Source organism: Nymphalis io, chromosome 10 (assembly GCF_905147045.1).
Source record: "Nymphalis io chromosome 10, ilAglIoxx1.1, whole genome shotgun sequence".
Classification (NCBI taxonomy): domain Eukaryota; kingdom Metazoa; phylum Arthropoda; class Insecta; order Lepidoptera; family Nymphalidae; genus Nymphalis; species Nymphalis io.
Window position 1 is genome coordinate 12,931,795 of NC_065897.1, and position 17,336 is coordinate 12,949,130.

At 31.7% G+C, this 17,336-nt stretch overlaps 1 protein-coding gene across 1 annotated transcript in view; it reads right to left on the reverse strand.

Moving 5' to 3' along the window:
• The window catches only part of LOC126771464 (protein peste-like), a 65,755-nt gene extending 54,071 nt beyond the window's left edge, over positions 1–11,684 (reverse strand). The window contains exon 1 of the mRNA XM_050491359.1: positions 11,501–11,684. The gene's annotated coding sequence lies outside the window, so the exon portion shown is untranslated. The remainder of the gene's footprint in view (positions 1–11,500) is intronic.
• Between the last annotated feature and the right edge of the window lie 5,652 nt (positions 11,685–17,336).

Consider the following 17,336-nt stretch of genomic DNA (forward strand, 5'->3'; position numbering starts at 1 on the left):
GTTTTTTCCTTATTATTTTTTTCTTTGGCGTCGCTTATTACCAAATGAAAACATGAAATATCGGTATATTTACGAGTACGAGTTCTACCGTGGCACCAGTGCTGCAGAAACAGCTCGAAGGATTAATGATGTGTACGGCGCTGGTGTTGCAAAAAAAGCACGGTACGTTTGTTTCAACGTTTTCGTTCTGGAAATTTCGACCTTCAGAACCAACCCCGTGGACGGCCAGACCAAAGTGGAAAATGAAGATTAATTCTTCATTTTCCACTTTTAGCTATTGTGGAAGCGGATCCATCACAGAGCACTTCAGAGATAGCTGCAGGCTTCGGGTTAAGTGATAAAACTGTATTAATCCACTTAAAGTGAATCGAACTTGCAAACACGCGTCGACTGCTGTGTTACTTTGCTCAACCGACACAATGCTGAAGGGATTTTAAATCGAATCATTACTTGTAATGAAAAAAAGTGAATACTGTACGATAATCGGAAGCGCTCGTCGCAATGGCTGAACCCTGTAGACCCAGCCAAATTCTGCCCTAAACGAAAATTGATTCAGAAAAAATTACTTGTGAGTGTTTGGTGGACTAGCACCAGTGTCGTTCACTACAGCTTTCTAAAATTTGGCCAAACGATTACGGCAGATATCTATTGTCAACAACTGCAAACCATTAAGGAAGAACTAGCTGCTAAACAACCGAGATTGATCAATCACCCTAGGCCACTGCTGCTTCACGACAACGCACACATACCACACACGCACAACAAACAACCACTAAGTTAGATGAGCTACAATTGGAATGTCTGTGACATCCACCGTACTCCCCGGGAGCTGCTCCAATAGATGACCATTTTTTCCGGAATTTGGACAACTTCTTACGAGGAAAAAAATTCAACTCCGATGCGGTTTGAGAGTTTATTGATTCTTTATTCTGATGATTCCTTATTGATTCCCCATGGTTTTTTTAGTAAAGGGATCAATGAACTACCTTTGAGATAGTAAAAGTGCATAGATTGTTATCTACTACGGTGCATACTTTGATTAATTAAATATGTTTTGCAAAAAAAACGTCAATTTTTTTTGTATTATATTCCTCCCGTACAAGACGCCAATTTCATGTGTAAGGACCTAATACTTACAATCCTGTACGTCGCCAAAGCGTCACCAACCTTGGGAGCTAAGATTTTTTTACCCTTGTGCCTGTTAGTTATACTGGCTCATTCATCCATAATAGATTTACAATGATTTACATACTACTATTAATTTTTTTTATGTGTAACATCACTATTTATTTATATTATTTTTTGTATTTAATTTTTAAATAAATATTTTTAGATTTGTTACAATATCCTTATATAAATAATAATGATACAAATATGCAAACTTTCTTATTATAATCACATAAAATCTATGAATAATTATACAGTTTATTTCTGTATAAAATATATTTCTTACCTACCCTAAACGAACACCAGACGCCTACACAAACATGTGGGATCCGCGGATGGACTATTTAATTATTTATTAAGATAAATGTCGATTAGTAAGCAATTAAATTACTATTTGATAATTAAGCTTAGTTTTGGCAGGCAATTTAACGCTCCGATGTCCTTGTTGTTATGTTGATATTAAATATGAAATGTGCATTAATTTTATCGATAAATTTATTACCATTTTCTTTCGTATCTTAAACAAATCACTAAGAGCAGACTTATTATATTTCAGTATATAAAACCGTTTTTGTTTTATTTTCGTGGGACATTCAGATTTAGATAGGGCAACATACAATTGGACATGAATCTGATTTTTTTATGAAAATTGGAAATGAAATCTATTCCGACATACTTTGTCTACTGTACTATGTCTTTCCCAGTGCTTTATTTGTTGTGATTACAAACGATACCTTCACAGGAAATTGTGTTCTACAAACAACTGAAATGTGTATATTAAAAAAATAAGTGAACCAGATAAGTATAAATTTAACAAAACAATAAGAAAAAATATACACTAGTGGTAAATCGTTTCAATATATAGAGACATAATTATCTTAAAGCCGCTATTTATTTCTTATAGTTTTCATTGTAATTAGAATCCATTGTTTTACAAAAGAAATTAAAAAACGATACGTATCAATGAAAAAACGATCGCAATATAAAAATAATGATGTACGTACGTAACAAATGGCAAAGTATAAATATAGTAAAAACGCCAAATGTTATGAAAAGGTAAGTTATTATTTTATTGGTGGTAGGGTTTTGTGCGAGCTCGTCTGGGTAGGTACCACCCACTCATCAGATATTCTACCTCAAAACACCAGTACTAGGTATTGTTCCGGTTTGAAGGGTGAGTGAGGCAGTGTAATTACAGGCACAAGAGACATAACATCTTAGTTCCCAAAGTTGGTGGCTCTTTGGCGATGTAAGCGATGGTTAACATTTCTTACAATGCCAATGTCTATGGGCGTTCGTAACCACTTACCATCAGGTGGCCCATATACTCGTCCACCTACCTATATTATAAAAAAAGCGTTAATTTTAAAGTTAATGTATATTAAAGTGAATTATACAATTATAAAGGTAATTAATGATAATCGAATACAACCCCTATTCTTTTAAATGACCCAAAGAGAAGATTAGTATATAATAAATAATGAAATATTTTTCTCTACATGATTCGGACTCGTGATTGTTTTTATGTATTTATAACATTTACTTAAATAAAAAATATCTTTTCAAACCCAGAATCTGAGCATAAGCTGTATTTATTTATTTATATATATATTACATTTTCTGCAATAGTGTTTATAGTACAAAAGAACAGACGAAGAAAAATTGTTGAAAAAAATTTCCTTTAGGCTATTCAAATATACATAAAAGCTAATATTAATATATCATTAATTTGTCTAATTTTTGTAATTTCTGTACGCATCGATTTTTTTTTCATATAATTCAAATACATAGAACTTATAATGATAGAACTGATACACACTTTTTATATGATTAAATAATAAATTATTTACAATTATCAATCTTCAATAAAAGTCTTAATAAGACCTTGAACTATGTATATATTTAAATTTAATTTAATGGGTGTAAATAATGATAGCAATAAATAAATATTTAATTAATTATTTCTTTAAGGAGAAGAATATAAAATAGGATATATCACTTAATTATATGTATAGCATAACACACACACACATATATATATATATATATACAACTTCAATAAATATAAATTAAATAGCTACAGTACAACTGGATAGCAATTCCAATTCTCTTAATAAATCAACTAATATAAAAATTACAGGCACAAGGGACATAAAATCTTAGTTCCCAAGGTTGGTGGCGCATTGGATATGTAAGCGATGGTTGACATTTCTTACAATGCCAATGTCTAAGAGCGTTGGTGACGACTTACCATCAGGTGGCCCATATGCTCGTCCACCTTCCTTTTCTATAAAAAAAAAAAAAAAATATAATATAGAAATACTAATTTAGAAATTTTCGGTCACAATGTTCAAGGACTAGCCAACTAATGTAGTCCAGCGGTACCTCTATGGAAACAAATAAAACGTAACTATTATTGATAAGCTGGCTGATAATGAGGTGACCTTTGCCTGACTCATCCGCTATCCGTCAGACATGCTTCGATGAAAAATAAATAATATTACGATAAAAGTTTAAAGTATAGCTCTAAGTAACGTGGAATAAATATGTATGTCATTCTTTGGATAATATTTTCGTCTCTATTATAAACATCCCTTATTCTCGCAGGGAAGTAAATGGTTAAACTCGAGACAAAAATTAAAACAAATATATTATGCAAGTCTCTCGCCATATAGGATTTAATGTGACTGCCTCGTTGGTCTAGTGGCTAGATGTAAGACCGCAGACCTGGAGGTCCTGGGTTCAAATCCCAGGTCAGGCTAATAAAAAGTTATTGAGTTTTTCTGTCGTAAATGCTCAGTAACGGCCCGGAGTCTGGAAGTTGGATGTGTGTACATTCCCGTGCCTCGGAAAGCACGTAAATCCTTTGGTCCTGCGCCTGAACTCTTTCCGGTCGTGTTGGATTGCCGTCCCATCGGATTATGAGAGTTAAGGAATAGAGAGTGCACCTGTGTTTGCGCACACACTTGTGCACTATAATATCTCCTGCGCAGTTGGCTAATCTCTCTTGATATTGGCCGCCGTGGCCGAAATCGGCCTGGAGGATTATTAATATGATATCACATAGCAGACATCAGGCGAGACTCTAAGACAAACTGATAAAAGACGTAAATTAAGAAAAAAAAATATTTTTTTTTTATACTAAAATAATCTTTACACAATTATAATAACATGTGTGAAAAAATTATGATTATATCATCTAAACTTTTTTTTATAAGCAAATCAATTTGGGCGCTCTCGTATAATTCTTGCTCCATCCGTTTTTGACTTTGACGTCACTTCGCTCAATCGTTATTGCAAGCGACCCTTTTGCGAAACGCGCGTTGATAATTTTGTATTTATTTGATCCTTCTTTGTGATTAGACGCCCCAAATACATTCCTTTACTTATTCACAAATCACTTGAAATATATTAGTAAGCTTATTATTATTGTTTATTTTAATATTTTGTTAGTGCAGTTGATCATAACTGTGATCGGCAATAAGTCCGTGGTCCGTGGTTCTTCATGTGGATACTAGTGCTTTCCGCTTTCGATAGAAGATAATACCAATATAGAATATAATATGCATTTCTTACATTTTAATTTTACGTACACAGTACGATATAGTGCCACGGGATATTATTGTAAATTTTCCTCTAATGAAAGTGCAAATAAAATTAATATTCTCGAATGTGACGGATGCAAACATACTATGTCATTGGTAGCGCTCATTTCACTTTATTAATGAAATAATCTGTTACTGGAAAAAACCTTTTTTATCTGAAAGGGGGGCAAACAAGCAGGAGGACTGTCCAAGGACAGCAACACCGGAGTGCTTGCAGGTGCATCGTCGGCCTTGAATATAGACGTGATGTCCGGTGGTGAAATTCAGCGCATGGGATTAATCTAAACAGTTCCTCAGAGTATTCTCCGTAAAAGATGCAATAGAAGATGTAGAGTGATAACATCTCTCCCGCCCAGAGATGAGAGCAATACTCCATGTGGGCTGAGTTTTCGCCTTGTAGAATTTTAGGCGAGGAGCTGACGTGAAGTACTTACTGATGTACCTTGTTGAGCACACAAAGCTTTAAGATGTTAATTTGGCTTCACCTTCCAATAGACTGTGGAACCTAAGGTCCTGATACTGGATTTGGTAGCGAGGCGGTATTCTCAAAATGAGGGGATGGTCATTATAGAAGTCATCGCGGTCAAAAGGTGTCATTTTAGAAGTCATCGCGCTAACTTGTGTCGTATTGGGGTAGAGTTGTGCCAAGTTTGGTTGGTCCCAATCTCAGGCTTTGGTTACTAAAAACTTGTTATTTCAGACACAAGTTAAACTCATCTACGTGTTCCCAACAAATATTAGCGCGGTCGGTATATAATGATACTAATTTGCACATGTCATTAAAATACAGAAGAAGCAGAGTAGGTGGCAGCTTTACATTTAATTATATACTGTAACACGGCGATTCAAAAGTCCTCTTATAAGCCTATTTGAATGATATTTGTATCATATGTACTATATTAGACTGCTAATTGACTTTCAAAGAAACAATATGGTAAAATTCAATTTCAATGGGTTACAGTATTAATGATTTTTTCAACTTATATCATTGCCGATACGGCGTTGCTCACAAATCATCTTCAAGAATAACAATAAGCCTAAGATTAACACTTAAATGCATTTTTCATTTTTCATCGATACAAACTCCTATGACATCACTATCGGTATTCAACGTATCAAGGCCGTTATTACGAACATTCTGAAATTCTGAATTAAGTTTATATTAATACCTATAACTAACCTGTAAAAATTAAATGTTTGATCCTAAAACTAAAAACGTATATATACGACAAATTTCACTACTAAGGTACTCATATTAAAATGCTCATCACGAAAATATCTTATAGTTTTTGTTGATAATATATATAGAAAAAGTATTTTTCCTAGGTTCTATTTGTTAAATTAGTTGCTATGGAACTATATAAAAAATATATGAAAGTTTTTTTTTATACTAACCGAAATATTTTATTTATTTATATATCAAGAATAACTCGAAAATTTAGGCGAAATTGTATCGGTCGCTCCAGAAAAGAATTTAAGAAGTCGTAACTTTAAAAATTTCTAAAAAATTAATTTTAGCAGATATCTTAAAAAATATTTTTATATTTTAAATATGATTTTTTGATATCATAAAAAATAAGCTCATCTTTTTAGGAGATATTCAGGAACGGACGAACATACTGTCTAAAACATAAATTATTTATAAAATATTAATGTGCATTACAAAATAAAATAAAATACTAAAATATTAGTTTTATGTCACTTTTAATACTTTTAAATAATTCATTATCAGTTTATCTGTAGCAGCATCATTTACATACGAAAATCTGTTGAAAACGATTTGTTTTTTGATTGTTTGGTGATTTGTTTTGTTGTTTAATCACAGATCAACATTATTTTTACGATATATTTATGTAAAATATTGGTAACCCTGATAAATGAGAAACTGCGACTAAAATCTATTGATTAAATAATCGAGGCTATATTTTAATAAATAATAAACACATTTGTCATAAAATATGTAAATTATAATTTGACGAAATAAAATAATGTTGTTTTTTGAATCTGTGAATTATTGTAATCTGGAAAGTCACCTATATGCGTAATACGGAGGCTCCTTTCGATACGAGTATTATCTTATACTCCCTAAAAGTTTTACAGTAACTAATTAACATTGACGAAAAATTACTAAAATAAATGTGTACAAATTAAAATTTAGTAGATCTTGCCGATTTTCTACGATTTACTATACTACGAGAGCCGGTTGGCGTGGTTGGTAGATACTTGCCTTTTCACGCCGAAGGTTGTGGGTTCGATTCCCACCCAGGACAGACATTTGTGTACATGAACATGTCTGTTTGTCCTGAGCCAGGGTGTAATTATCTATATAAGTATGTATTTACAAAAGAAAAGTAGTTATGTAGTATATCAGTTGTCTGGTTTCCATAGCACAAGCTTTGTACAAGCTTAATTTGGGATCAGAAGGCCGTGTGTGAAAAATGTCCTAGGATATTATTATTATTATTATTATTTTAACGAAAAATTGAATTGCTATCCAGTCAACAGTCGAACTTTTTTAAAATGTTTTCGCTTTTAGAAATGCATTTTCTTTAAAGTCCAATGACTTCAATGAGCCTACACGGTACAAAGATTTAATTTGGAATATTTTTAACTGCGTAATTGTTTCCTATTCAATTTCTTATGACTAAAACAATAAAAAAACATATCTTTAAAATAGTATTTGATATATAAAATATATTTGTTCTTTGTTTAAAAGAAGTATTTATGTGATAAAAATGCTAACGTATATTTAATATGTTCAATGAAATAATCATTATATAAAATTTAAAATATATTGCAGTAGTTAAGATTATAAACTGGTATAAAATTAATAAATGTATTTAGGATTAAATGTATTGAAAGGTACATTTAAAAAGTCAAATTTCAGTGCTACGTCTTTATTCTTATGTAGAGTTTAAGTCTTTTGACTTTTATCCAACGTGAAATGTTGAGCAATGACTGTTTTATAGACTGCTCTTATAATAGCATAACTGAATTGGATTATCCTTTTGTATGTAACTTCATCTGATAAATAAAAACATAACAATAAAATTCGGTTGACTTCACATTATCAATTCGAGAAAAGCTTCAACAAATTAGGACCTTGTGTTCTCGGTCGCCATAAACCAAGAAAAAAATATGTATCAATCCTCCTATGATTGATACACATTTGATAAAGATAAATTTGACATAAGATTGACGTCACTGGTCGAGATCTTAAATAATCTATGGTATCGAGGTTGTTATCGGAACTTTGAAGGAAAACTTAAAGTGGATACAAGCAGTTTTTTTTATAATATAAGTAAGCTTACGTGCTCATGGGCCACCTGATGGTAAGTTTTCTACACTGCCCATAGACATTGGCACTGCAAGAGATGTTATTAACCATTCATTCAATCGCCAATGCGCCACCAATCTTATGCTTGAAGTTTCACTGGGTCACCTTTCCAATCAAATTTGCCGGTTATATATATGATGAGTGGATGGTACCTACGTCAAACTTTCCACTAAGTAAGTTTAATGGAATATTGCTGTATCATAAATAAGGATACATTAATAAAAAAACTATTTAAATATCTCTATACTAATATAATAACGAGATAGTATTTGACTTTTAGTATGTTTGTTTGTAATGGATAAACTGAAAAACTTAAAGGCTTTATTTTTTTTTTTAATTAGAGATCGCTACGAAAATTGCAACGATGTAACACAAGGTATCAAACCTTTTCCTATAAAATATCTATTAAGATAGATAATAAGAGTTTAACCCGGACGAAGTCGTTGCGGGCTGCTGGAAGTGCAAGAAACAGCAGAGCTATTAGAAAATCGCATGGAATATGTAAATCTATTTTTTTTTACCTACGCTCCCTCTGTCTGATATTTAATTTTTAGATATAACCATACAAAGTTGAATTACAACGAATCTTAATTAAAAATATACTCATAATTATAATTTAAACACCTTGAATTTCGAATGTGATAAGGTAACATTGATTTTTTGACCATCGAAAGTGAAGGTAAAAAATAACAAAGACCTTTAAGCCCTAGCCTTCAAAAAAATAAAAAAAAAAACGAAACAGTAATAAAAATTATAGTAAAATCTAGAGAAATGTGCTTCATACACGCGTTAATCTCAATGTTACACAATCAATTGACTCACTCGTGTATCGCGTCCTTCGAATTAAGGACGATTTGCTTAACATTATGTATCTCAGATTGATTAATTATCTTTAATAATTTTATGACACACGAATTAACAAAATATAATATTAATCAGTATATTTTCAGCTGACTTCATAAAGATAAGCCTAATACATAAGTATTACATTCGGAATTATACTGCGATCGTACCTTTTTATTATTTGGACGACGGACATATCGTCAGACACCTCCGACGTATATCTATATTAATTCCAGCTATTAGAATGATTATCACTAAAAAGGTTGAAATAAAAATATCGACTACAATGGAAAATTAAAACATATATATTTTATAAAAGCAGATGTATTTTTTAAAAGTCAATTCATTTTATTATTTTACATTATTTGCTCGCTACGCTAGTTTGCGATAAACGACAACTGGAATTTAAAAAAACAAATGACAATTAATCTGCATAGTGTAAATAAAATCTTACGTTTTTCTCTACATACTTTACAAATTGCTGTTTAACGCTACGTGTGTGAAGCGAAGTGCAGGCTTTATAAAATAATGTCACCGAAATTAGGTAAAATAAAGCACATACATAAGAAAATAGCACAACATGACACTATCAAAAGAGTGATTCTACAAAAGACTGTCTTGTCTGAATATGATAATTAATTATATTATGTATATACATTAATAAAAGATATATATTTTTTAAGTGTACCAAAAGGCTTTGTATACTAATTATATTATTACTAGTAAAACAGTACCTAAAAATAATAAATATTCATTTTCTATCGATAATATACATTTTTAATTTTTGCAGTTCACACATTGACCTTTTTTATTATAAGTACCTGCTACGCGTGATTTTCGTTACTACTCCGCACTGTGGTTCGTAGCATGCCGTTATGAAGTATACAACCTAACTCGATTAAATAAGCTACGCAATAGATATATTTCGACTAGTAGTACCTGAAGTTATACAAACGAAATTACATGTAAAGTTTTAGAGTTACGTCTTCAAAACAATGTGTATTATATTTAATTTTCGTTTGCACTGTAACAAACAATTAAAGCAAGTGAGGTTGCGAATTCCGTGTCGGGTAAATTCTATGTCATATGGTTTCGGAAAAGTCACCGGCGAAAGCTAGTTCCATAAGGGTTGTGCGAGGCAGGAAGTGCCTTAAAAATCACACTATTGTGGATTTCCGTATATTGAAGTGGCGCATACACATGTGCATTGTAATATTTTGAGGGTAGTTTTTGAAATTGTTCGCCGTAGCTTAATTCTATCTCAACAACATTATCACACAATCTTGTTATATAGTGTGACTGTAACTTCATAGATAATGATATGCTTTCAATGTATATCTGCTAGACATTTGACTGGACTAATAGTCTTACCATATGGTTATCATGCGGCTTAAAGAACGTTACGTAGGCATTATTTGACAAATAATTTATTTATATTTCGATTAGATATTTCTTGACAATCGCTTAACTGTATGTTCCATTGTCGTGGAAAATTTATGTAAAAATGCTATGCATAGTCTTAGACGTAAACAAATCGAATTAAAATATTTAATAAAAACAATCAATGAATACTTCACTATAATTTAAAACTTAATTGAGTATTATTTATCATTTTGTAATCTATAATTTATATGGCGGAGCGCTTTAATCTCAGGAATTACTTGTTCGATTTGAATAATTATTTTTGCGTTAGATAATTTAATACGACATAATACCTCTAAGGAACAAAACTGTTACCAATAGACACGTATAATCCAAATTTTGAATTCAACCCAGGCAAACAGCATAGAATTTTCGTATAAGTACATTAAAATTCTGTGGTGCTCGCCTGTATTAATTCTACTTTACAAAACCTAGGTAAATATATAATAACAAATAACATAGCGACTATAACATCTGTGCCAACTTGACCGCAAAATGTATTTAAATAACAATATTTATGTTAGTATAAGTTTTCCTTCGTTTTTAAAGATAGAAATTTGAGTTGCTTAATTTTTTTTTAAACATATATTAGTTAGTTAGTAACAGTCTGTTAATGTCCCACTGCTGGGCTAAGGCCTCCTCTCCCTTTTGAGGAGAAGGTTTGGAGCTTATTCCACCACGCTGCTCCAATGCGGGTTGGTAGAATACACATGTGGCATAATTTCAATGAAATTAGACACATGCAGGTTTCCTCACGATGTTTTCCTTCACCGTCAAGCACGAGATGAATTATAAACACAAATTAAGCACATGAAAATTCAGTGGTGCTTGCCCGGGTTTGAACCCACGATCATCGGTTAAGATGCACGCGTTCTAACCACTAGGCCATCTCGGCTTTCGTAAACATATATATAAAAATACAATTACACGATTGCAACAATAACTATATAATAATAATTTGAAGATAATCAATACCAGTAGAATTAGCATTTGTTTATTAATTATTGTTATAATTATAATATTTTTGAAGCATGTGCGCTACCAAGTTATCATATGATAGCATTATCATAATAGTTGATTTTTATTATAAATACAACGAACGATAAATAATTTCGAAAAGACTTACATTTCAAAATTGTTGATAATAATAACACTCGCACAACAATATTAAACACCAATGAAACTAACAACAATTTAACATACAACGACAACGGTGAAGTATGTTAACATAATTTATCATATTTTACGAGAATTTTAACGTTGTTGTTACATATGAGTTTATTTAAGTGACTGACGTCTTGTGTGTAAGACGGTCGGCCCGTTACTGATATCACGGACGACACTATGTTCCCTTGATAACTAATCATATTATACGAAACACGTAATGTCTTTTAAGTTTACTAAATAATAGCAACATTGTTAATCAGTAATGAACTATTGATCTTTATTAATTTGTATTGTAAGTAATTGAATTAAAGTTGAAATTATTTAATCGATCTGTTTACCTAAGGGTGTTCAACTTCGGTACTTAGATTTTATTCGTAGGTTAGTTAAACGTGACGTCACAAAGGTGAACCACTTTCGTGACAATAAATGACATCGACGATTTCATGTTTCGAAAGTACATTTACTGTTACATTTTTTTAAAAAAAACCGTGGTGAGCAAATAAAATAATTCGGAAATAAATTAAACAAGGACACTGGTACGGAGTTTGTGCAGGTTTATTGAAAGTTGGATAACGAGTATATACTATACCAAAATATTTAATTTAAAAATAATGGTTTATTTTTTGGTCACTCGCAAATTGTCATATTAAATTAAAAAGTGGTAGTTATTTTGTAATCACAGATAGACACTTCATTTTGTTTCATTATGTAGTTATATAAAAAAACAAACGATCCACAACTTATACCACCCACTCAATAGATATACTACCGTTTAACAGCAATACCTTTTATTGGTATGTTCCGGTTAAAGGTGAGTGAGCCAGCGTAACAGCACATGTACATGTAGTAGCATACATACATGGGCCCCACAGTTACCAGCACATGCCAGTAGGTAATAATTTATATTTATTTCAACGCCAATTTCGATGGGTAGAGCCATAGCATCGAGTGATCTTTATACGTCTCCCGTCTTTGTCAATTTTAAAATAAGAACTTAGTAAATTATTAAACACACATTAACAAACAATTTATAATATTTTAAGGAAATTTTATTTACAGTACACAGAATACAATTAGTGACGCATTTAGTAACGCGCCTAAAGTCGAAAAAAATTCAGTTGTCCATCGAGCGCCCCTTACACGCCCGTCTCGGCACACGATCTCATTTCTATACTTTCTCTATGTACAACGACCGGTAGTATTATAATATCCTGGGAAATTTTTCACACACGGCCATCTGATCCCAAATTAAGCTTGTACAGAGCTTGTGCTATGGAAACCAGAAAACTGATATACTACATATACTAATTTTCTTTTGTAAATACATACTTATATACATAATTACAACAAGGACAAACAGATATGTTCATGCACACAAATATGTGTCCTGGGTGGGAATCGAACCCACAACCTTCGGCGTGAAAGGCAAGCATCTCGTCGCCAACCGGCTCGTCAAAGTATTGTATATAATTTACTTTTTTCCATTGCACATGTTGTCATAAAATTTTGAAGAACATTTATTAATTATTTTTTTAGGAAGACAAACAGTTACAAAGTAAACATAAAAATATCAAATAAAAAAAATCACAAATCAAACAAGCCTTCGCGAATATGTAAATCGTAATTCATAACATAGCAGATTATTGAAACGGTATCAACTAGAATAACAAATTGATAAAAAAATAACAATTAAAATAATAGATTAAATAAAATTTCATGCAATATGAATATGATGATAAAGTAAATAAATAATTAAGTAAACAATCATTCAAATGTTAATTATTTAAGTTGATGATTAATTTTACATTTTATTACTTTTGATAACAAAAGAAATAAATAAAGAGCAACACAAAGGAAAACATTACATGTATATATATACATCCTGGAATACTTTTGGCGTCAGGCACGTTGTGGAGCGTAACGACGTCCCCTGGTTCTGATATTTTTATTATAATCTTGAAGTGAATATTGCTAAGTTTTTCGATTTCCTACCCGATGATATATTTCTCATTCCTATAACTTTGTTTTCCACGATATTCTTCTTGCAGTCGGGGCCAAACATTTTCGAACGCCGAAGCATGTTGGTGAAGTTTTGCGTTCCTGAGTATATTGTCTACAAATTACCTAAGAAAGAGATACAAAGACAGTTTCTTCTCTTTCTTACAATGGTTAAATAATTTATACTTAAACTAATTTTCGTCCGCAGCGTATGACATAGGTCATGTGAAATCTTGTTAGGTATCTTTTATGCTTTGTTATTATTAAAAACCATATGCCCTTTAATGTACCCCTGTCAACACATATGTAATATTATGATAATCGATTAATATCGATTCAGAATTTATATAAATATATTGTTATTAGACGTCCTCGTATTTTGAATTGCGTCCATATTTTTTTGATATTGATAATTTGTATAAAATTGTGAGATAATCAAAGAAAATAGGTAAAAAGCAAAAATAAGAGTAATAATCTATAATATTTAAAACAAAAATATCAACTTAAGACAGCAGTTATAATTTCAAATCGGAATCGAACTCGGTCCAATCGAAAAATCGTAGTATTTCAGATCTCTAGGCCAACTAATAGTTACACGGAGGAATGAAATTTATTTTAATAAGCATGTCGGGAACGCGAAACCACGAGTTTTTCCCCTACGATAAAACAGCGCAACGCGCATAAAGAAGTTTTCACTTCAAAAAAACAAACATAATGTCATCACAACAATCGTTTTATATGACCTAGGTTAAAATAAAAACATAACATAATATTTTAATATAGAACAAAATAACGAGTACAGTGCACACCGCAATTTTCTAAAGTTGTTCATGTCATGGCTGGGGTCATATTTCTACTGGGGAGCTTAACCTGAATAAGAATTTCAAAACAAAAAAACATTATACGTTTTTCGTATTTTATTTTTGGGTTTCTGTGATTTTATTTTAATTAATAATAAATATTTCTAAATAAATTAATTGCTAAAACACTGTTACAGTTACTAATGTAATTATTGAATATATTTCCGTTTCTTAAATTAATCATTTTTAACATCAAATTCAGTTAGTTTTAGCATAAAATCAACATAAAATTTGGTATGAAATTTAGATATATAGAGATACATTTTTAAACAAAATTAACGTATTAGGTAGTTAGTCCGGTTAAAATAAATATTAACCAAACAATTAACAATTATTCGCATTTTCTAGTGCCGTTTGATTTTTTTTTTTTATCTGTAATATATATTTTTTATAGTACATATTTTTCATAATGATTTGTATACTACAGTATCATCAGTTTTAAAAAAATTGTAAATTATTTAATAATCTACAAAAAATTGTTCGAAACCGCTAGTATTCACAGTTTACGACGAAAAAACCGATACTTATGACATTTGACTTTGAGTATTTTTTTAGCAGACGTAGGATTGATGGTTATTTTTGTTATTTCATTTATAATAGACCTCAAGAATATCAAGCAAATTTACAACTCTTTTACTGGTGGTAGGGCTTTGTGCAAGCTCGTCTGGGTAGGTACCACCCACTCATCAGATATTTTACCGAAAAACAGCAGTACTTGTATTAGCAGTGTTTCGGTTTGAAGAGTGAGTGAGCCAGGGTAATTATAGGCACAAGGGACATAATATCTTAGTTCCCAAGGTTAGTGGCGCATTGGCGATGTAAGCGATGGTTAACATTTTTTACAATGCCAATGTTTATGGGTGTTGGTGACCGCTTACCACCAGGTGGTCCATAAACTCGTTCGCTTACCTATTAAAAAAAATATATCTATGTGAATTATTCTAAGCTTATTAATCTTTGTTTGTCTCTTTTGATCGAACAATGTGTTTTATTTAATGGATGATTAATCAATGACTATTCGATGATTATTGTCCATTGTGACTGTTCGTAGTATCACACTACATGAAAGAAAATTAGCCATCTTTATATCGCGCGATCTGTTAAAAGTAGCTTTATTTGTAAGAGGGGGAAAACGAGCAGGAGGCTCACCAGATGGAAAGTCACTACTACCTCCCATGGACACCTGCAAAACCCGAGGGCTTGCGGGTGCGTTGCCGGTCTTTAAGGAATGAGTATGCTCTTTTCATGAAGGTTACTATGTCTAAACTTGCTTGAAAAAAATATTTTAAGAGTTTAAATAAAATTAGTCAATAGCTTATAGATTTAAATAAAATTCCACAATCCCCAAAAATAGACAGGCCGAGTAGGCCCGGACCTAATATTTGAGAATAATTTTTATACTGCCTCGTTGGTCTAGATATAAGGCCGAGGTCCTGGGTTCAAATCTCAACTTGGGTTAATAAAAAAGTTATTGAGTTTTACTGTTGAAGATGTATAAAAAGTATCAATAAAAAATCAATAAATAAAATAAAATAAATAATAATAAATACATAATTTCTCACTCACTCATACCACTTCCCACACTAGCTGTATATTTGCGATAAGACCAGTCTATCGATAATAATGCAAGGTTTTCACAGATACCTCTTTGAAATTGTATTTTTCTATCATTTAATAATATCATATATACATAATGCCTTGCCGCGCCGCTTGGCAATTGTTGTAGTAATATTATGTTCTCATGTTAGTGAATGTCTTGCCCTATAATATCTCCTGCGTAGTTGGGTAATCTCTCTTGACATTGGCCGCCGTGGCCGAAATCGGTCTGGAGGACATGATCATCATTATCGTGCAGAGGTTGTCCAGCGCTTAAAAACTTGACTAAATATTGCAATTTTAATATGCGCACCTTCACCGCAAAGCAAATCTACTTGCTTTGCGGTGAAGGTCTACATGCGCAATTAACTGCATCGGAGCAACGTGGAATAAGCTCTAAGGACTCCTTTCATCGAGCGAGGAAGCATTTCTCTAGTAGTGGGACATAACAAGCTGTTACTTTACTATAAATATTGTCTTTACCTTTGCTTAATATTCATTTGCGTACGCAGGCGAATATATGAAAACGGTTGTTATATTTTTAAATATTAAAAATTAAAAAAATATTTACATTTTTAGTTTTGAGTGATATTTTGTGTACGAGATTAAGGTGTCAGATGGGATTTCGAACATTAAAATTTTCAGTAAATTCCGTTTTTTATTTACATAATGAACAGGAACTTATTTTACCACGCTGCTCCAATGCGGCTGGGAGGATATACATGTGTTAAAATTTCATCCATATAATCCAATCACCCAGGATATTGTCATTCGCGGATTGAATTATAAACTAATATTAATGAAATGAAAACTCAGTGCTTTCACGATTTTCTGTGAGGTTTACGTACAAATCTTATCAACTACACCATCTCTTTTGGATCGGATGACAAAACATATATTATCGCAATTACCACTTTAATAAGATAACTTTACAAAACTAAATAATAAATTCTAATTAAATTTTGTTTTATATTAATTCGATAACGTTGACGTTAGCGATGATTTTTATAAAATTCATATAAAAAACTCTACCATGAAAAACACGGAACACTTTTGACTTTTCAAAGAGAAAGTTCTTAGGCGGTCGATCGAAATAAGGTGAATGAGAATTGTGACAATTTTAAGAACTCGTCACGTTTCGTTACAGGAGAGAGAAGACAGATTTGACGTAGAGGGAAATAAAAAGAGAGCTATATATTTATAATTTTTTTCTATCACGTGTACTGTGCTGAACGCGCAATTTTATACATTTTTCACATTATTTTACATTTTGTTAAGTATGGATCAAATCTTCCAAACACCTTAAGCTATAATACTGGTGGTAGAGCTTTGTGCAAGCTC